This window comes from Falco punctatus, assembly GCF_963210335.1.
Source record: "Falco punctatus genome assembly, chromosome: 5".
NCBI classification, from domain to species: Eukaryota; Metazoa; Chordata; class Aves; order Falconiformes; family Falconidae; genus Falco; species Falco punctatus.
This window is the reverse complement of record NC_137584.1, coordinates 27,607,147-27,629,763: the sequence shown is the minus strand read 5'-3', so window position 1 is coordinate 27,629,763 and position 22,617 is coordinate 27,607,147. Positions and strand designations below refer to the sequence as shown.

At 39.1% G+C, this 22,617-nt stretch overlaps 1 long non-coding RNA gene across 1 annotated transcript in view; it reads right to left on the bottom strand.

The window, feature by feature from the left end:
- Nucleotides 1–22,311, bottom strand: part of LOC308064462 — a 58,148-nt gene extending 35,837 nt beyond the window's left edge. Inside the window, exon 1 of the long non-coding RNA XR_013928391.1 lies at nucleotides 1,135–22,311. This is a non-coding gene — a long non-coding RNA (uncharacterized lncRNA). The remainder of the gene's footprint in view (nucleotides 1–1,134) is intronic.
- Nucleotides 22,312–22,617: the final 306 nt, after the last annotated feature.

The following is a 22,617-nucleotide window of genomic DNA, read 5'->3' as shown; positions in this document are numbered from 1 at the left end:
CTGCAAAGAAGGGAGGGTTCAATGAGAAAACTGTGTATTGCACTTAAATGTAGCTGATAAAGGAGTTATTTTTACTTCATTTACAGAAGCATAAGCCAAAAAATGAGAAGGAAGGCAACAGTTGATGGCTCACCATTTTCCAGGGCATTGCTTATTTTGTTATTTATTTCACAGGATAATTGTGGACTTCCCTCCATGAGCAAAATGAAATGAACAGCACAGAGAGGTAAGATCAGGTAAAAACTTAAATAAAGAGAGGCAAGTGAAACAGTGAAAAATATGAAGCAGAGAAGCTAAGCATATTTAAAGTCATAAGCAATTAGCAATTATAAGATACGATGAAACAGAAGTAAGGCCTTTGCCATATAATATATATGTGGTTCTGCGTAATTGCTTCTAAGCTTGATGCTAGCGTTTGGGGTCCGCTTCTTTTCTTAATCCTGCAAAAATGAAATTTCATCCTCCCCAATAGCTCATTTAAAATCTTCTACATGTGAGGACCCTTAAGTAAATATATCTGTATATCATAAAAATAATGCATTTAAAAGTGAATTAGAATGCCATTTAGACATTCATTTATTACTACCTTTAAACTGCTTCTATATTTGTTTACTTATATCTTAATTACGTAAGTCGGGGGTGGTCTAATCCTAGCAACAATGAGGGCCAGATGGAAACTTTCTGCCCTCCAACTGAGCATGTGACATTCCTCCCCTCACAGCTGTGGCCTGACACAGACATTCAGCTGGTGCTGCTGCTGCCAGGGAAAGGAGATATTTTTGAGGAAGGGAGGGAAAGTGTCCACACTCCCTCCCACAGGTGACATCGATAGCTTTGCTCCATGTGTTGAGTGTGTCAGGAGCGGGAGATGGCTTTCAGGTGTTTGCACTGCTTTTGATGCATGAATAGCTTATTCCTCCTCTCTTCCAGGGGATATACCCTGCCCTGGATGGGGATGTTCAGTGGGCCACCATCTAATTGAGGCAGCAAGACCAGAAGTCCTTCCTGAAAATGTTGTATTAGAAGACTGTGAGCTGAGTGTATTGTGTTGACAGTTCTACAGCAACTGAGGAAACCCTCTTAAAACAGAGCAAAGCAGACCAGAACAATATAAAATATAGATCTAAATAATACCTTCACTATTTTTCAGGAAATCAATCTTCATCCATGAAGATACAACAGAGCACAACTGTGATATGGTACTGAAGTTTTAACGCAGCGTTTTTCAACAGAAACTCCCATGTTCATTCAGGTTTTAATACTACGTCAGGCAGGAGGAATTGCTTCACCTGTGGAAAAAAAAGAGGAAATATTCTGAATGTTATGTTCCTCTCCCTGTTCACCAAAACCTCTCTTTCCTAACAGTGGGGAGGAAAGAGTGAACAGAAGTTCTCAGAGATGCTTTAGGCTTTAAGTCCATACTTGAAGAAAAGACTACTTTTGACATACCATTGATATATTTTGGTGTATATTTATGATATAACTTGATGTCTCTAGTTGTAAAGCTTGAACTGAGGATGAGAATAAAACCAGGTGAAACCTTCCAGATACATCCCAATCACTTGAAAATACACTTCGAAAATACCTGCCAGCAGTGTGAAACAATCCATTCTGAAGTCCCGAGAAGGTTCTCCAGCATCATTTCATGTCCCTGACAGGTGACTCATCTTTGGCAGAAATTATTCAGTACTATCTAGACAAAGGTAGAATTTTATCAAAGGAAGGGGAATCATCCCAATTTTACCTTCAGTTTGGCACTGAAATTATAACAATCATAAATCACTCCCAGCTGTCCCTGAAATCTCCCCTTCAGCACATTACTGTAGGGAAGACAACAAGTTCTGCAGCAATCAATCCCTTTTATATCTCTCCACAGACAAATAGGCATCATACTGGAGCTCAAACTGTGTTGCTGGCTGAAAAAGATAATTGGTAAATCAAATACTAAATGAAATCACTCAAATACTATCCACCACCCCCACTTAAGCAAGGAAGTGATTGCTGAAATACTTTGTTCACCTTTTAACCCATGCATACATATAACCCAGCACCTCCTCCTTAATCTTCCTAACCTCTTTCCACCTCAGATATTCACTCCTGTGGGCACCATGTCTGTCATTACATGATCCATAAATTGTCTCCCTGTACTTTTCTGTCTATAAGGGGTCCTCTATATGGTCTTCTTGTCACCTGTCCTCTGTTCCAAGTGTGCTTACCTCAGGCGTTGGACATCATTGTTTGCACGGTCGTTATTTCCTTGCTCTGTGAACACTTTTCCTGATCCCTATGCCTCGGTACTTTCTGGGCTGAATGGATCTCTGGCTGTCAGCGATCAAAGTTGTCAGTTGCTGTTTATTTCCTCACCTCTTCGATTTGGCTCCTGGGAGGATGTTTCAACAGACGTTTTAGAGAGACAGAAAAAACCAATATCCTATTAAACTAATGACCCTTGGCTATGCTATCTACAAATGAATGCAGGCGCAGACAATCACCCAGTTTGCTACTGAGGGTCTGTGCACAACACGGTTATGTGTATTTTCTAGCTATAAAACATGTGTGTATAACTTCAAGAAAAAATGTATTATTTTCATTTAACAGTAATTATTCCGATGTAACTATGGCACTCCACTAATTGCTTTCTGGTTATTAAGAATATTAATAAAGTTCATGTTCAGATTTTCTGGTAGAGAGCACTGCTGGCTCCTCTGTTTATTCTTTTCAGAGAGCTTCTGTAAAGAATGTCTGAAGTCTTGTTATTAGAGTTGCTTTTTTAAAAAATCAAAAGTCTGGAATAAATGTGTTGTGACTAGCTAGTAGCAAACCAGATTTTCTATTCAGAGCAGCAATGGCTTCTTTCTTTAGGGAAACATAGCTGTAATGTGTCATAGATTCAACTGCATCTTCTTGTCCTACCATCACTGTACTAATCACAAATATTCCTGGTGTTAGTACAAGCACATGGTTTCTCCACTACCAGCCTGCTATTGAATAGGTTGGATTTAATACATTTTCATTAAACACACTTTCTGGAAGGAAGTCTTTAAAGATTTATTTTAGTTTATTGTTTGAGGGATGGTGGAAACCATGACTGAGAAAAAAAAGGGTGGAGAAAGCTTGTTGGAGTCGGAAACAGGAAGATGAAGAACTTTGTTTCCTCTACACTGAACAGAACAGATGAGTAGGGATACACAAAGTGCTGCTCAGGATGAGGTTTTAGTGTGAACAAAAGGAGAGGAGTGTGAAACAGAGAGGTAGAACTTTGCAGAGAAACGCTTGTTGAATGTGTATTTGAATTAGCTGGTGAGTTGTGAGGTGAGGTGAGGTGAGGTGAGGTGAGGTGAGGTGAGGTGAGGTGAGGAGAGGTGAGGTGAGGAGAGGTGAGGAGAGGTGAGGAGAGGTGAGGTGAGGTGAAGGAAGAAAGAAGGGTATCCATAATGGTTTGCTGGACTCTATAGGAGCATGAAGGTGACTGTGCTGGGACTGTCTAGAGGGAAAAAAGTAACATAGGAAGAATAAAATGTTTACGAGGAGTAATATAAGACTTAAAGTTGTGGAAGCCAAACACAATGGCAAGATTTCAAGAGAGACAATTATCAGGTAAGAGGAAGGTAAGGGTTGATGTTGGGTCAGGGTTGGGTCAAGGACAAAATACTCAGTGGAGTTTTGGCTAAAAAGTCAAAAGTACTAGAATCTTTTTTTAATTAAGAATTAAGAGCAGATCCCATGGAGTGCAAGAAGCAATGGGAGGGAAAGAGGAGAAAGGGAGCTGAAGGTGTAAGAAAACATAGTGAGAACGAATCTTTGCAATTAACGTTAAGAATACATTCTGCAATTTTAAAAATTAAATAAGACAGTGAGAATAACAGTTGGAGAAGCAAGGGAGTTCACCTGACAGATTTTTAGATTTATTTCATACGCGTTAAAATTTATTAAGGAAGGAGAAACTGAAGAAATACTTGTGAAGGGAAAGAAGTACAAGGGAGAGGAAGAAGGACTATAATAAGGTAGTGAAGGGTGAAAGTAGCCATGTTGAAGTTCAGAAAATAGGATTGGTCAGGGCCATAGAAATGGAAATATGAGGAGGCAAGGTAGCAAAAGTTGAAGAGAGCAGACAACAAAGGTCTCTGTGACCAAAAATGCAGGAACTGTGATTGAAGAGACACGGAAAAAGAAGGAGGAATTCATATCATACAGTGTTTGTTATTTTTCTTCTGAAAGGAATCATCCAGCTATCACTGGGAAAGGCAAGGAAGCTTTCTTGTGAGAACTCATTCCTCATAGCTCTATGTATGTAATATATACAGCACAGAAACTAAGGAGAAAGCTGTGGACAGTAAAATCATCTCTTAAGAACATGGAGAAAACAGAGGGTTTATAAAATCCATCAAGAGCTTGTATAGGTGATCTAACTAAAATTACCATTGTTTGGATAAATGTACTATTAACATTTGCAGTAAAGTATAAAACACAGGTCATTATTCACTGTTTGCAAGGCACTGTTCATATGGAAAAGCAAATGAGAGATCATGAGAATGGTTTTAGCATTATTGTTGATTCATGCCAAATTAGGTTTCTAATCTGTGCATAGAGCTATTATTATTAAAACAAATCATTTATCCTCTTGAGTATGCTACTGCGTTGTTGAACTTCGAATTATGTCCTTTACCTACCACTGTTGTGCACCCTCCTTTAACAGGGTTTCTTTTGGCACCGTTCCTTGTTTGTTGAGCAATAGATTTATATGCTTGCAGGGAATGGAAGAAAGATGTGCTGCTGTACAGGGCTAGCATCCACCCTGTGGTACTCTGAACACACTGGAAACACCAGCTAATGATAACAGGCTGTGATTAAATCTTTCAGGGCTGTAAGGGTGGATTGGCATCATTTGGGAGAAAGAAACCTCTCCCTCTAAATCACAGCAGAAAACTTCAAGGGAGGAACACGGTAAAAGATTCTGTATCTCAGCGTGTTTGTATGCATTCAGCATGTATACGAGGCAATGTTTAAAATGTTACTAGCATTTGGCCCAACCATTAACCAACTGAAGGTGCTTCTGAGACATTTCTATAGCTGGTTACCATTTTATATCTTTTAACAGAGGAATATTTTATATGATAGCCCTGTGTTCCTCACACAAAGGACACCAATTATGCAACAGAGATGAATAAAGCAGGGCAGATAAGGAACGTATCAAATTCATATCCTGTGCTACCCCAGAAATCTGATAGGAGACTGAATTTATTTCCATGATTACAGATTACAGTTACAAAAAGCTTTTCACTCATTTTTGGACAGAGTTAGAGCACTGGCACATGAGAAAAGTTACAGCAAGGTAAGCTGCAGCATGATTTTAAAGCCCATCAGCTTATGGTTGCTTCAGTGGATGCTTCAGTGCAAAATATTAAGGCAGAGCAAAGGTAAAACAGATTTCCCATGTTTTACTGATGTAAGAGTAAACTCCCTTGTTCACAAGTAATTCCCACAGGCTAGATGGTTTGCTATGAGCTGCTACTCAGTAACCCAGTTGTTTGCCCATACCATCAGACTCCTCTGCTTCTGAGGGTTAACATTACAGCTGCATTTTCTCTTTACATTGAAAATAAAAAAGAATCCAAAAGGAAAAAAAAAAAACAGCCTTTATAGTCATGAATACTCATCTAAACAGTACAACTACTCTCTGCAGAAGGTGGGCTCATTATGCTCTCAGACTACATGGCCTTGGTGTTACCATAGACACTTCTAATTAACAAAACATTTCTTCTGAAGTGGCCCATCGGGATGTGGAAGTGGATTAATCCACAGAGCCTTTCTAAGCTCGTTCTGGGCTATGTTTGCATGTTTGGTCTGGGTCTTGATGACACCAAGATCCTATGAGGCGCATGCTTCCTCTGAAACTCACCACCCTAATTCTTCTCCTACAAGATATACTGCATGACCCTGCTCCATGAACTCCCTGGAACTTGAAAAGTTTTCTGCAAACCTTTTGTAAATCCAGTTTATATAGGAACTCTTACAATGTAGACTTAATAGCTCCAGATCCTGGGAAAGAATGTTTTGGGATACAAACCAGCACAGAGAACAGTGATTCAAAGGAATATAAGGCTTTCCAAACTGGATCAGACTGTGGCAGCATTCACTGTGTGCCAGCTCTCCATGGTCCTCCATCCAGAGGGCAGTGCAACAGGTCTCTCAGTGGTCAGCAAGAAGTCATCCACTCACTTATGAAATTCTCTTGTCTTCTTTCCTAATAGCTGCAAGTTGGCTAAAAAACTTGAACATGAGGTTTACGTTCCTTCCCATCATCTATTTTTAGCATTCACTATTATAACTGCATATTTTCAGTATTCATATAAATGTCCAGTTCCCCACTGACTTTTGCTAAACTCCTGGCTTTAGTGGTATTTATTGTCAGTGATTTATGAAGTTTAGGTGCACATTGTCTGTTTCCCCCCCTTTTATATACATTTTCAATTGGTTTCCTTCAAATTTAATCGTGTGCTAATCTGCCACTGTATTATTTTAGAGTGGTTTATACTTTCTGAAATTCTTCACTGTCCCTCTGGATTTAAATAAAACCTAAATAAATTCATGTTATCTGTGAATTTTACTGTCATGTTACTTGACCCCATTTCTGGGTAATTAATAAATACATTAAATCACTCCTGCATTACTGACGCAGCCTTAAAACCTTCTGTTGTTAATGTTTTATTATCATGCCTTTCCTGCTTTCTGACTTAGCTAGTTTTGGAAGCATAACAATACTTTTCATCCTTTTTTCTTGTTGTCCATAACATAATTGAATCCAATAAATTCTTACAAGAGGTGAACCTATTTCCTTGACATTCATCACAACAGGGTAAATTAACGCATAGTTTATCCTTGTTTTGGACTTTTGCATATAAAATGACTGATGTATGTCTCACAAAACATCAGCTCTTGTGTTGTGCACTCACCTGTTTGCCTAGCTGTTGGAAATTTCCATAGAACTGTTAGGAATTGTTTTCCCAGTCCCTGAGGGAAAAGGTGTTTTTCCTTTAATTATTTTGAAATGTGTCCCTGTATTTCCTGTTTAGGAAAGAGCTCTATCAGCAAACTCCTTTTAAACAAGCAAATTGTAAATATCTATCTTCCAAAGTGTTTTTTTGCTTGTTTGTTTGTTTTGTTTTTTGGTTGGTTGGGGTTTTTGGTTGTTGGCTTTTTTTTTTTTTTTTAATTCCTCTGAGTTTCCCTCTGGTACTTCTCTAAGCAAGTGTTCTGTGAATTCCAGTCTCCAATGTACAGTTACAGGGCCCACCTGTGCACCGATTAGCACAGTGGAGGGTTGGTATTCGGATTTTATGTGCTACACATATGAAATCATAAAAGCATTATTAATAATGGCTTAATAAGATATTAAATGTTGTGTGAAGCTAGAAAAAGAATCAGACCTGAGCTTCATTATTATTCTTAAAAAAAGAGTTTGATGTTTCATATTCCTTTCAAGAAGTATGTCCTCCCCAATATCTTCCCTACATTTTCAAAATCATTGTCTTTTCAGACAATTCTCAAATAACCCTGGGAAGTAAAATATGGTTTTGGTCTTTAGCTATTCCACTTGTTTAGAATGTTACTAAATTAGAAAAGCTTGTAAAGGACCACATGAAAACCAGAAAAGGATTGTAAAATATCTGCTATCTAAAAAGGCATTTTTTCTCTTTAGTCTAAAATGCTCACACAAAACCTGTATTAATTTTAAATTACTAACTTGAGAGAGAAATGTAATAAAATGTTTTGCTAATGCTTTGTTATCCTTATGGCTTCAACTCCAGCTCAAAAATGCAATTAATTCTGTAACTTACACTCTGTGGCGGATGTCATTCAAGCTGCGACAGCTTATTGGGTAGTTAAAAGGATAAAATCAAGTAGTCATTCTACTAATCCCTTTACAAGGAAACAGCTTTATGCATAAAAAGTGGAACTTATGTGGTCATTAGCAGATGCTACATCAAGCAACCAAAAATACACACATTTAAATTCTTAAGCACAATCTATGAACACTACACAGATGGTTTCCAAGAAACTGTACCTAAATTGATTACGATAAAAATGATCTGCTGCAATTGTTTCTGTCAAAAGGGAGAACAGAATTTGTCCCAATGTGTCGCTCTGCCCACTCATGCAGAGAACCCAGCTGCTGAGACAGATGTTGCTCTAAGCACTTTATTTTAGGGTCATTAAAATGGTTACAGGGGTTAGTCATTCATTGTTTTATAAATTGTGCTTACTAGCTGAGCTTCATAGATGCTGGAAAACTTCTTTGTGGTTGATCAAAAAAAGTTGCATGTCATATTACATTTACCTTATGCTGGCAGTAAAAATGGGTGAAACACTTGCATAGGACAGGATGAGAAGAAACAATTACTTTTTGTTTTATTTAGAAGAGCATATTTACTTAGAGCTGATGTGCCTATTCTGAAATCATCTGAAACGCAAAACCTACCTCAAAGGCCTTCTATCTCTCATTTTAGTTCCTGTAATCATTAAATAACTTGATTTTTCAATACAGTTCATTCCTGTACAATCTTCTTTCGATGGTGTTATGAGAAAGAAGTGTCAGACAAGCAAAGGTTTAAGATCAGTTGATTAGATGAGTGCAGAGTGGGTCCGTCTACCTCCCCGCTGTCTTTGCAAATGCTGCTCTTTGGCAGTTTGAGCACACTCAGGCTTTACTTAGAAATATTTGGCTAAATCTCTTCTCTCTTGGCAGGTTCTATGGTTTTCCATGGCTCATCTAATTCAGGATTGACTTAGCCGTGTGCATGTGATGTATTGGTGCAGCAGCTAATGTGTCAATGAGAAACAGAACAGTAAAAAGATGAAGCTCAGTGAAAAACAGCAAGGTTGGCAGATCCAACTCCTTTTCAGATCATACTGTAGCCTTTTATAGCCTCCACTACAAAATGTAGCCAACTTCCGCTCTTTTATTTCATCTTTGTTCCTATGTACTTGTTATTATGTCGATGGTTCTATTTATCTTCCCTAATTGGTGGCTGAACTCCGGCAGCCAAATTCCTAATTCTAGGTGGTGGTAAGAGACATGGTCTAAATGGTGTTTTTCCACCTTTCCTTTGCACATTTAGGCTAAAGTCAGTCATCTCTAAAAAACTAGTGAAAATTTTTGTGCCATTTGACCTGCCTCCTTAAAACATGGCTGCTTTGGCAGTGGGATGATTTCCTGCACTTTTTCAAAGAGATTAATTTCTCTCCCCTGGCTTAATAAGCCTTATTTAGATAACTGTGAACTGTTCATGTGTAGATCCTCATAACTAAATAACATATCATGTCACTTGCATTTAAAATGCCCTAAAATTACAACTTTTAAATGAATAACACGACGGCCTCAAAAAATCCAAAACCTGGAAGAATGAAGTTACCCTCGGCCCCCAAATCTGGCCATTTCTGAGGTCAAATATCTCAAAAAAGCCATTAGGTTAGCAGCCAGCCAGAAGACATTCTCAGAAAACAATCTCTAAAAATGTAGCAAGGCATTCACTACTCTTCGAAGCCGGCACGTTTCGCCTGCTTGAACATTCAGTTCAAACCACCTTACCAATAGAAAAAGAAATTCAGCCAAGATAGCCATGTTTTTACCTGGCTGTATATTAAAATCTATACATTCTTTTGGTTTCACATAAGTTTGAGTTGAATTTTATCCTATCTGTATTTTGATCTTGCAACAAAATCCTTAAACAGGCAATCTTTTATCCCAGGATTTGTCAATATTGTAAAACATTTTCACCCATAAATTTCTTCTGTATCTGAAGCAGAGAGGGGGGCTTTCATATTTAATGTCAGTTTATCACAGTTTCATGACAGGAAATTTATTCTTTCCTAGGTAAGATGTTTTGTTTTGTTGTAACTAGTAGCTGATATCCCTGCAAAATAAACTTAATAAGATGAGGGCTGTGTTAGAGGCTTGAGGACTCACAGAGTGCACAGAAAATCACTTTTTCCCTCTGCATCTTCCAGTATCATAGGGTCTTCAGGATAACAACTGTCACCCACTCTGCTTACAAGCAACATTACGTGAAGATTCTTCCCATTTCAGGAAGTGCTTCTGAGAGGTATTGTAACATTAAATACTAAAGGTCCCTGTTGTCATCTGACATGTTGTGTTTGGAGGTGAGGTTTAGTGAACTAATGCAAGTCCAGAATAATGGCAGAGCTGCGCTGGCAGAGCAAATGTCCTTTTTAGCGTTGGCGGTTCATGCATTGCTCACAGGAGAACATAAAGTGAAACATCCTGATGAAAAGCAAGCACTGAGTTCTTAAAAGAGTTTTTGATATTCTGCACACCAGGCATGACAACATAAGGCTGCTCACAGCCTGGGTGTCACTCCAAATTCCATTATACTTACATTAGATGCTGTTTGTTCCTCCTGCAAATGCACTGACAGATTTTTGCAGCCCTGTACATGTTTTTTTTTAGTGTGTGAAAGGTTTGTAGTTATTTTAGCCATGGAGTTGCTAAAAGATTATTAAAGAAAATCAAAGTTCACTCTTTTCTACCCTAACTAAGCCAAACAGCACATTCCTCTCTTAGAAACAAATAAATGGGAATTGGCTAGTAAGCCACTTGGACTGAGATGGCTGGGGCTGCAAAATAGGTGCGAAGACTTGATGCACATTATAAAAATGAAAGTGTTTCTCCTTGAAAAGCCATCATGATACCTAGCTCTAATTCATTTTTTTTTCCTTGCATTCTCTTTTTGTTATGTAGCCTCAGAGTCACAGCTGAGATGGCAAAGAATACCAGTATTTGTGCTACTGTAGAGCAGTACTTACCCTGAAAAGCATAGATTTTATATAGATTGGGAAGAAACACAACACGTGCAATTGTGAGAAAAAAAGAGACAAAACCTGATAATAGAAACTCAGTCTGCTGGCACTCTACAGCTTTTCTCAAGGTGACATTGTCTAGTGTTAAGATGAACAGTTCCTGCTCGTTTAGAGCATGACTAAATATAACATAAGCACATCTATACTTGGTCACACAGAGTCCTTCTAGCCCAGCCTACAGTCTTCAAAAGTGGGTGCTTAGGATAAAGTACAAGAACAAGAGAGCAGTTTTTCCCTTTCTCTGAACACTCACTCAGCCTTCAACAATTTGTGGCTCGAGGACTTCCTCTGGTCCATGTATCCCACCCTCCACAGCATCCACAAGTTAGAAATGCTCTTTCCAAGGTACCAAGGGAGAAATCTTGGGCTAATTAACACCCCTGACATAACTGCCTTAGGTTGAACAGAACAGGGCTTTACCTAGGTTCATGCACTTTTCTCTGCCATTCTCCTTGCCCCCTGACAGAAACCACTTATAGTGGAATAAGCCAAAGCACAGAGGGGAGGTTTGAGGTTTGGAATTGTACTTCAGGCACTGACCCCTAGATCTGTCCCCTGAGGTTTGTCCATTCACCCCCAGTGCATGTGCCCCTGCCTCTTGCACTGTCCCCTTACACCTCTTCCAGCACCCTGTGGCCATATGGCTGACCCAAGGTATCCTCCTCCGCTGCTCACTAATGATCTGGACTTCTTTGTTTTCTCCCCCAGTTTTTCTCCTCAGCGACCACTGCCTATAGTGCTGTGGTCCTTAAGAAAACCTCATTGTGTGAAGCTACGTACCACCTTGACAATACTACTTAGTCCTTCCTTCACCTGGTTCAGGTCCTGGACCAGTTTTCATCATTCCAAATGACTGATGTCAAGCAGCTGTGCTTTTGGCTAAGTGTGTGGGTACAGCCACTTTATTAGTCTTTGAGCTCTTAGGAGAGTGTGAAACGGCCTGGATGTGCTAGTGCATCCAGTCAGCTTTCTAAAGAGAGTGGCATTTCAGACAGAGACCTTTCTCAGGAGCATGGGTGGGGAAAAGCAAAGTCAAAATTGGGTGATCAACAGGAGGTGTTATACCACTGTGATTTTCCACAAAACAGAAGGCACGCCACACCTTTGAATATCACCGTTCTAAGTAATCTTAAATTTACCATCTAGAAAGAAAGACTGTAGTCTTTAAGACATGATTATTAATATTAGAAAATCTTAGCCAAAGATAAGAAAACTAGAAGACATTTAGTTGATCTTCAGGAGATCCCATACATATATACATATCTTCAGTTTGGAACAAAACCAGCATGGAGCTACATAAAGTGTCAGCCTGTCACTAAGCTATGGACTATTGTATTTTTATGTAAGAGTATTAATTTAAGTCATGTGGTAGCTGAAAAGTGAGAAGTAAACATCCTCTGCTCCAACTGAAACTGTGGTCTTTCACACTCACAAATGCTTAACCATTGTGCATTCTCTCACCTTAACCCCCCCCCCCCCCCCCCCCCAAACAAACAGCTCAAATATCTGTTTAAACTGAGCTCACAGGGTAATAGAAAACAGAGAGCATTAATAAGTTTGGGCTACTCATTCACTGTTGGCTGAAGGATCTGAAAGCACCTGTGACTGCGTAGGTGTGTTTTTCTACTCTTGTTGATTATCTTCTAAAGATTTTTGATGGAAACCACATCCTCTCACCCAGAATTGGGAGGTGTTTATTAAAGACGCTGAAAGCACAGAAAAAGCAGCCCTTACCCCCACCCCACCCCAAATATCTGGTGCAGATACGATTGTCTATAATTTTCTCTCTAACTGAACTGTAAATGTGACCTTTGCAACCCAACAGTACTTTCCCAACTGAAAAGGTGTTTCAGCTGCATGGCAGTGTGCTATGTGATTTTTGCAGAGACTTGCACTTTCTTCGTTGGGTAAAGTGAATGCAAAGTGTGATTGTCTTGATTTAGTAATAGATGCCCTTTTTCTGCCAGTGCAAATGACTCTCCACAGAGCTAAGCATGTGACAACCAGATCCTATTACTTTTAAATAACAGCTTTAATAATCTGGCATTAGAGGAGTGATCACCTTCAACATCAGGTGGAAAGGCCAAGGAAATTAATGGTTAAAATACCCATTCATTTTGTCATCTTTTCTGTTATCTCTCTTAGAGGGTTGTTATGTAAGTGTCATTAATGTTGAAGATTGTGAAATTTGAGGTGAGAGAAGGAGCAAAAAAGCAAACCAGATAATGCATCTTCTTTTTCCATTTGAAGCAAACTGGACTTGTTAACTCAGGAATTCCTTTTCTCTCAGTGTTATCGGTGGAACAGGTCTTAAAGCTGCATAAATGCAGCACAGGGCGAAGACATTTGTTTTCTTCACTTTGCTATAAATAACCCTGATATAGTTAAATGTCTAGCAAAAGAACAGCATTGTCAATTCATTGTAAACCACCAGGACTTGTATCATGAGCAGAGCACACCTCTGTTTAGTTGGTGAATCTACAAGAATTCTTCTTTGTTTTATTAAACATGTAAAGTTATTATAAAAGGAGCACTGGAATCATGTATTTTCAAGGCCTAATCATTCTCTCACAGATATTTATAGAAAGTCCATCACCTTTTTTTCAGATTAGTCTTCCATAGGTGGTAAATATATATATATATATATAGTGATTTTTCACTACGGAAGTTGCTTCCAGCTGCCTCCAGCTGCCTTCTGACTCTGTGCAAGACTGAGCTGTGCCATAAGATGACAGGCAAGACATTATGTAAGCCACAACCTGTCCACGTGCTTTCCAGTTAGGCTGGCTGGGGATGAGCCTCTCAGACCCCTGATAAGATATGTACACTCAGTCTACAATCCTGATGTTGCCACTGGAATAATCACATGCTAGTAAATTTGTTAATGAATATGTTTACAGAGCAAACACAGCCCCCCCCAGTTCTTTAGTCTGAATTCACTGTCATTATTGCTGACTGTGCTCACATCTAAATCTTGAAGACAAGGGCCAACTTCACAAAAGACTTAGGACTTCGAGTCTGAGCCAGGTGCCAAGCAGCCTCTGTATGGCTGAATGTCTCTGTAACTTGATTTTGGTAGAATAGATCCAGTTGTAAACTTTCTACTCAGAGGGGATTACCACAGGACAAGCTGGGATTAACTATTCCTCTCCACCTTCCCACCTGGCTGCTCTTCATTTATAGTAAATTCAAATAAATCTGTGACACTTTGAAAGTGAAATTATATACCTTGACTTTCCTGGGATGGAGTCATGCAGAGAGATAGCACAGAGTAGTAAGTGTACTGTCAAATCTTACCTTAATTTATTTTGCAGAGTTGGTTTGTTGTTCTCTCTTTAATTTTTTTCCCCCTTCCCCTCTGGAAATAATCTTTCAAAGACTTACAGGCTATTTTGGGCTTTAAGATTTGAATTCATCACATCTGAACTTACGATCCTAACTGAAGCAACTATGGGAGGAGGCTGCTGGGCTCGTGGCTCACTGACAATTGGTGAAGAGGCACTTTCCAGAGGACGACTGACTTTAGGTACCTGAAGTATGAGCTGAGGTGCCCATCCAGTGTTTCTGGAGTAAAGATTTTAGTCTCCAGCTACCCCAGAAGAACACTTTCGCCCTTTCTCTTTCTCTTTTTCTCTGTCTGCCTCAGCATTTATAACAAGACACCAGAGAAAGTGATTGTTTTACCACCTCTTTTATATATGATGTGCCTAATTCTCTGAAGATGGTGGAATATTCCAACAACAGTTTTTAAACTTTTTACAACAGTTGTTCCTAATAAGTTAAAGATTAATCAGGTAAAGCTTCAGGCATGTTTGCTGGAAGACAAGCAGCCTAGTGTCGGTCCAGCAGGGGGAATATCTGGTAATAATAATTAGAAAGAAAACTTTCAGATGCTGCAAGGATAATATAGTTACTTTGACCAAGTCCAAAAACGAGGTGGTAAAAAGAAGCCTAGCCAACAGGAAGCCAGCATGTCATGGGAGATAATGAAGGAGGGAAAAAAGGAATACGTACTAATATATACAAGCAAAACAATCCAGGTGGGACAAAGAACCAGAGCAGCAGATTGGCTTTGGTCCTATAGGGCTACAACTCTGTTTCTCTCAGCTGCTTTGCTGTCATTCTTACCAGGGTTAAACTGGTCTGTAGTTTTACCTGATGAGAGAACCTGCCTGCCAGCTGCCATTAGCCCCCAGCTCACTCAGAGTGAGTGCGCACTGTTGCATCTTATTGGAGGAAACTAAAAAGAAGGACCAAGGGGTTTTTTTTGAGCTTTTATCTATTTCTGTATAGAATCCAGTGTATGCCACAAGCATTTCACAAAACCTCCTGTTCCCAGAAAGCGCTTTGAAAGTCAAGTAAACCAGAATGATTCAGTGCTAGAGAGAACGGTGTATCCCCTTGTCATTGGAACTCCGTAGCTCTGAATCTTTCCTGTGTAATGTTTCTCCAGCTGTAGTGGGCACAAGGTTACAGATCAGGTTATTATTACTTTCAGGATCTAGTTAACAAGGTCTAATGAAAGCCAGTTCATAATATTTGCTTAATAATGTTATCAGGATGAAGTTTATTACAAAGAGGAGAGTGAGCAGGCTGATAAAGCAGCTTTTGAATTAAGACTTATAGGTAGCTTGACAGAAGAGATATGGTAAAGCCACCTAAATCTTGCACTGAACTTTTCATCCAGAGATCTTAAAGCACTTGGAAAAGACACATCAAGGTCACATGTGGAGATTTTGGAATTGGCAAAGACTGAGAAGCAACTAGGCTGTGTCACTGATGTGATGAGGCTGCAGTGTTGAGACCATAGATTGGCTTTGCGATGCTGATGTATATGATAGCAATGGGAGTTAATACGAAGGAACAGTGCACCGCACTGCACCCTGAATACATCTTCGCTATGCACTTACAGAAGCCAAGGCACAGACAAATGCTTTTCCTTCAGCAATAATAAATCTACCTCTCCCAACCCTTGGTCCTGTGACCAATAGCAGGACTAGCAGTATGCTCTTTTTCAGGCATCTTCAAGGCTGTTATGTGGTGGTTATAGAGACTTTCTAATAAAACACAGTTGATACTCACTCAACTTAGATACTAAGAGAAATTTTCAGCTGGTGTAAGTGGGTGTAGTTTGAATCTTCAGTTCTAAAAAGCAGGTCCAACATGGAGATACCATAGAACTAGTCAATTTATATATGTACTCTACCTGGTCTATGCTATTTGATAACATCATCCAAAGGAAAACAAGTTGTTGTAACCCAATAAATTGTATTCAGAATAATTTGATTAAAATGGATCATCTTTTATAGGATATGGTTTGAACATTGTGTAGAAATATTTGCAAAACAACTAAGTATATTTTGGACTTGGTAATTTGTGTACCCAGTTTCCCTGTAGTGTGGAAATGATGGCTTTGTAACATGCTCCAGTACTGTGGCATGCTAAGTTTGCTATATGAATTTTAAACACTCAGTCCTGTGAGATGCAATTTCATTTTAAAAGTACCAGCAGACATTACAAGATGAGCTCAACCAATTTTGTCCTGCCAAAGATTCCAGGCAAGTTGCTCCATTTTATAAGAATTTGCTTCATTTTATAGGAACTGTGCTGAAATTTGTCTATTTTTGTCTTTTTAATTAGCACCCAGTATCTTTCCACTCTGGTAGTATTCTGTTACCTTCTGACTGTTTTTACATTTAGGGTCAATCCTGTCCTCATGGAAATCAGTTTTAAATCACCCTTATGGGAATGTGATTGAGATTCATTGCAAGTTATAAAATGTCAGCCATGATACGGTTTCCTCTATTATATTATAGGAGCCAGTCCTGCAACACTTCAGAAGGATGGAAAGTTTACTAGCAGAGCCCAACCTGGAAGGTCTTCAGTATTCTTTCCTAGGATGATATTGAAGGCATGAAAGGCAGATTAGGTGAAATGATAATTAGTCTATTGGCTTTTGTGCAGGAACTTCTAAAAGGGTAAATACTGATGATTTGGTTTTGCTGTTTTAAATCATAGTAGCACTTGGAGATTATTCCACTGCCATTGAAGTCAATGGTGAGACTTGGACAGAGTCTGCCTGCTTGCTTCACATCAGCTATCAAACAGCTGTTGGATGATAATAGCTGTCAGATAACAACAACCTGAGTTGAATTTGAACCAGCAAAATTTGACGCAGTTGGGTTTCTAATGCCACAAGTTCCCTTTTGCCTTGTCATATTGTGGATTTTAGTGTATAACTTCAGGAAAGTTCTTTCTGCCTCTGTTTTCCTAGGTAACAAATTTACACACATATTACTGCCACCCTAATAATGAATAGTAATTGATTCCCTGCAGTTGAGAATAGATATGCCTGTTGGCTGAACCAGCTTTATTTTATAGTAAAGCTATATAAACAATTACAGAACGAGAAATTTGTCACCCAACGTGGCATACTTGGTTTCAGTTGTTCTCTCTCTTTCTTCTACCAGGATGTTAACAGGAAGACTATTAGAACAGCTGGTTTCTTCTGAAAGTGAGCTTCTCTACTGAGGCATTATTTATCTGTAACTGGATAATATATTTTCTGTACAACCATAAGCAAGAGAAATCAGGATCACTTATCAAATTGTCTATAGAAATAAGTAACTTGTGATATTAGGACTGTAAAATATGCTTCTAATATTGAATAGGTAAGCGGCTTAATCCATCAAAAGATATTGAAAATCAGGTGAATCAAAATGGGAAGTGGAGCAGGTCTTGTGTCAGCTTCATAAAATATTTCATGTTTAACTTTTGGTAATGTTTACCATAGTGACTGTCCCCTACAATGTACATAATAAGGAGCTTTTGAGAAAACAGTGGCTAGTATTTGTTGCTTTGATCACAGCAAACTGGCTGTAGTGAGTTCAGTGTCCTCAGGAACCTGTGAGTCAAATTCTTTATATTGTACATTTTCAGGGCAATTTAGCCATCAGATAAAAAAAATCTAAAACAAAATGGAGATTTCCAGTAACAAGTTGAATTATAATATAATCACAATCAAGCTGTCTTCTCAGCAAGGTTCTCAATGGGAAACATTTATAAAAGGGGTGCCATAGGCAAAATTCTCATTAATGAGGTTAATTCAGTTCATGTGCTGAAATTTAAATTATGTGGAATATTCAGATTAGTTCAAACAAACATTAATACAGAAAGAGAAATGCAGTAGAAAAACAAGTAAGTCAATATTGGTTTCATTTGGTGGAAGTATCACAAATATTAGAAAATCAAAGTGGCAATCCTTGCCTTTCAGGTTATGTTTTTTTAAAGTAATATGTTGAAGAACTGCATCATCTCCGTAAAAGTCTACTGTACTTTTAAAATTAAAACATGCAATTTGACACGTAATTTTTGTTGTCTTTTTTCTTAATTTGCATATATTCAGTAATCTCAGCTACAATTATAGCCATATTGTAGTCAAATTGAAAGAAATCAGACATGTTAGAAATTAGAAATGTTGCCCACCCCATTTCTCTTTTTTTCCTAATGGGATTCAGCTGAAGCTTTTGGTGTAAAGGGAAACGGTGTGTGAGGCAGACAGCAGATATGAACTAGCAGAACTTGCTCTGCTTCTACCTTCTGCAAGAGGACACTGGACCTGATTTTAGGCTGAGAATTTAGGCTCTGCCATTTGGCATTTTGCAATTTGTGCTGTGGGGCACTGGGGAATTAAATGTACCTCCCCTCTAAGCTAGATGGATTTTAGAGGATGACTGACATCTGGTGTTGAGGGAATGGGCACTTGGTTTTCCATGGTGATAGTAAGCTGTTCCAGCTGGAAAGGGTATTGAGTTGGATGACAAGGAGCAGCAGAGATGAATTCCAACGCAAGCTGATCATTTTACAGCCGGGTGAGCAGTGTGTACTGTGCTGGACAGTTTGGGCTTTTTTCTAAGACCACTAGAAAGGATTTCAATGCTGTGAATGACAAACACCTTGAAATATCTACAGGGTGTGGACTTGACAGATTAAGTGATTAATAGTTATCGCTCCCATATATCACAGCCTAAGACTTTAGAGTAAGTCTGAACTTTCCAGAGGATAACGTTGTGAAACATGTTTGCTAATTAACTATCCTCGTCATTAATCTGCATTAAGAAACTCAGCAGCTATTGTTTTCCTTCACCACCAGGTAACATACATCACAGCATCAGTGTGAAATATCAGATGTCAGTCACCAGTTGTTAGGTATAGGTTATAATCATATTGAAGCTCAGGTCAAACAGCAGGTCTGTTTTGGAGGGCTATAGGCATAGGACAGCAGATGGTGTAGACATAAATATGTCCTAACTGCCCTTACAGCAATTGATATGTACTAAACCACTCTGTTAACAGGCTTGCAAGCAGAGTATTCTTTTCTGTTTCATTACTTTTGTGCATTTATGTCAGCCTTTTTTTAAAAGCATGCATGTTGTTACCATCTTAAATATATTCACTGTTTCCTCTGGAAGATGAGAACAACATCTCTGGAGACTTCTCGGGTCTGAAGCATCACTGTAGAAATGCATGTCTTTAATACCACAGTGCAAGTCAGACTTACCTCTGAACTATCAACTCAAACTTCAGAAATCACCTAAAACTTCAGAAAGGTGCTTTCATTTCCTCCTCATGATATCCAGTTACAAAAAGTAAGTGATACCCCAGAAATCAAATAGCCCACTTCGTTGTATATGGACATTGAAAATGTATGCAGAATTGTGTACAGACATTTGAAAATGTGCCATGTAACAAGCAAATAACTTAAATACCAGATAGAGAAAAACATAATAGCAATTCAAAAACAGTTTCCAAAAGTAATTGTTATAAGCAAGACCAATAGACTGCAGAGTAAGGAAGAATATAGATGGAGACACATGTTTTTTAAATGAAGATGCAAGTCTAATTTAACTGTAATTATGACACCAAAATTGGAAGGCAAGCAATACACAAGAAAAGACTGAAATGCTTTAAGTGTCCAAGAAACATTTGAAAAGTAGGTTACTTTCAACACATTGTAGAATCAATATTTGGAAGTGAAGGAGAGGAGAATTCATCTAGGAGTTGAGCATCTGTTGTAAGACAGTCTCCTGGACTTTCTCTTTAAGGCAGTGGAGACCAGGATATGAGCCTTCAGAAGACATACTAGCCCTTCCTAAAACAGGTCTACAGATAGGTGAAATAAATCATTCTCTGAGGGTGTCCATCGCTATTCATTGATGTTAGAAGGAGATTAGATAAGTAGTCAGACTAAACACTACCCTTTCTGTGGAATTTGGCTCCAGTCAGAGAATGTAAACAATCAATAATGAAATACAAACATCTAAAAGAAAATCTGTATTTCATTCATGCCAGATCTTCCAGTACAACTTTTGAATGAATATTTTAATGATATGTTGACAAGCAAGCTTTCATGTGCTCTTTGAGTCTTCTTCTAATTTTAATTTTCTAATTATTATAATTATAGTTCATATGCACACTAATGCAACTCTAGAAGTGCTTTCGATGTGGATTTATATTATAGTGTTTCTAAGATTTTATACTTCTCTGAAGCGTACTATTGTGGAACTAACATCAGTTTGCATTACTATGGACAATCAAATCAGAAGCTCAATGTCAAAACTCTTCTCCTTGTGTCTGAGAAATGACTACTATTCTTGATGTGTCTAACACCTCCTACCTCTAGCTTGAGGGTAAAGGGATAAGTGAACAGACTTGATTTCACTTCTTAGCCAGAAGTATGTTGAAGCAAAAATTAATGCAGAAATTGAGGAGGATATCTGCTGTGACTTTGATTTTCTAGTTTAAACTTAGTGAGCCACTGTTTCAGTAATGAGTGATTTAGAAGAGCATACATAAAGGATAAACAGCAATAACATGATGACCTGTAGTTTTACATTGTCCACCTAGAGAGTGAGATTTCTGACAAAAATTCAGTCTTGCAAACACAGAATTCTGAACTTGTGGAATTGCTTCCATTTTCCAGTAATTATTCTAGCTTGTTAGAAGAATTAGCTCAGTTTTAATTTTTTTTAGGGACACGAACAGCTCTCAATGCCTGTATAATCAGGACCTGTTGCTCTTCATTTTCATAGGATCAGATGATGATTCTGTTTGGAAGGGATTTCAGGATATGTCCAGTGCAAGCTGCTGCTCAAAGCAGAGTAAGCTGTGAGATCAGGCCAGGTGGCACTGGGCTTTATCTACTCAGGTCTTTAAACTCTCCAAAATGGAGGCTGCACAACCTTTCCAGACTACCTGTCTGACTGCTTGTCTGGCCTTGTGGTGAAAAGGTGTTCCTTATTGCTAGACTGAATCTCTTTTGTTGCAGCTTGTGCTTCTTGCTTCTTAACCTTCCACCATGCACCTCAGGTCTTCTTGAAAACCTAGTAGGTACTGGGGGGCTGCTGTTAGACCCTGCTGAAGCTGTGTTTTTTGGAGGATGCATGATCAACAAGCCCAGTACCCTCAGCCTCTTCCACAGAGCAAATGCTCCAACACTGGCCATCTTGATGACCTCCACTGAACTCTCTCCAGTTTCACTATATCTTCCTTGTATTAAGGGCCAAAACCTGTATGCGGTGTCTGTGTGTTGTCTAACAAGTACTGAGCAGAGCAGGATAACCCTTTCCTACAGCTTATGCTTCTGCTCATACAGCCCAGGATGCTGGTGGTCATCTTTGTGGCCTATGCAGCTGGCCTATGTCCACTTTGTGTCCACCATGATCCCCAGGTCCAGTTAACACAGCTGTTTCAGGGCCCTGAGTACATCAAGGGCTTAACTGCCCTGCTCAGCCTCCTCTGGTACCTCCACCCCACTCTCCCTGCCCAGAACCCCATTTCAGCCCAGTCTGGGGCTGTCAGTCCCTACAGTCATACCACAGCAGTGCTGGTTTCCAGTCCTGTCTCTGCTTCTGTCTCGATTTGCACCTGACTGGAGGAGGGGGGTGCCAGTGGACCTCGTGACCAGCCCCATGGAACTGTGCCCCATGGATTAGGGCACAGCCAGCACGAAGCCACCCTCAGCTTCAGCTCCCTGGCCCTGGGGTTGCTTCTGGGCCACGCTGCTAGCTGACAAGATACGTCCCTGCCAGGCTGTCCCAGACTGTATTGCTGCCAAAGCTTCTTCCTTCCCAGATGCAGGACTTTGCATTTGTCCTCACTGAATTTCATAAGGCTCCTGTTGGCCCACTCCTCCAGCCTGGCTAGGTCTCTGAATGGCAGCCTTGCCATTTTCCTTCATAATATATGTATGCAAAATATACATATATATACATAAATGTATCACTGCCCTACATTTTGGAGTATCAAAATGGTTGAAGTATCTGCCACCCTTCATGACTATATATGCTTCTACAGGAACTAGTGTTAACGAAATTCTGTACAATCACTGTGCTGTCTATGGTGTTCGACAAGTAGAAAACACCTCCTCCCCCCCACCCCAGGTCTTAGTTCTCCAACTGAAAACTAAAAATTACTATGCTATTTCCTTGGCTCAGGCTTTATAAAAGCAGAATAAATAATGAAGCCGTTGCAATGTTTACTTACACAATGTAAATCTCTTGTAGGTATAACAAATTATTGAGGCTAAATTTAATTTCAGCATTCTGTTAAGGACCTGGTGCATTTGTACTTCCTAACAATGACTTTACTGCATCATTTTTACATTTGGAAAATGCTATGTGACTCCTATGGTAAAAGGTGGCCCCCAACAATGCTATATTATTTTAATATTTCTGGTTG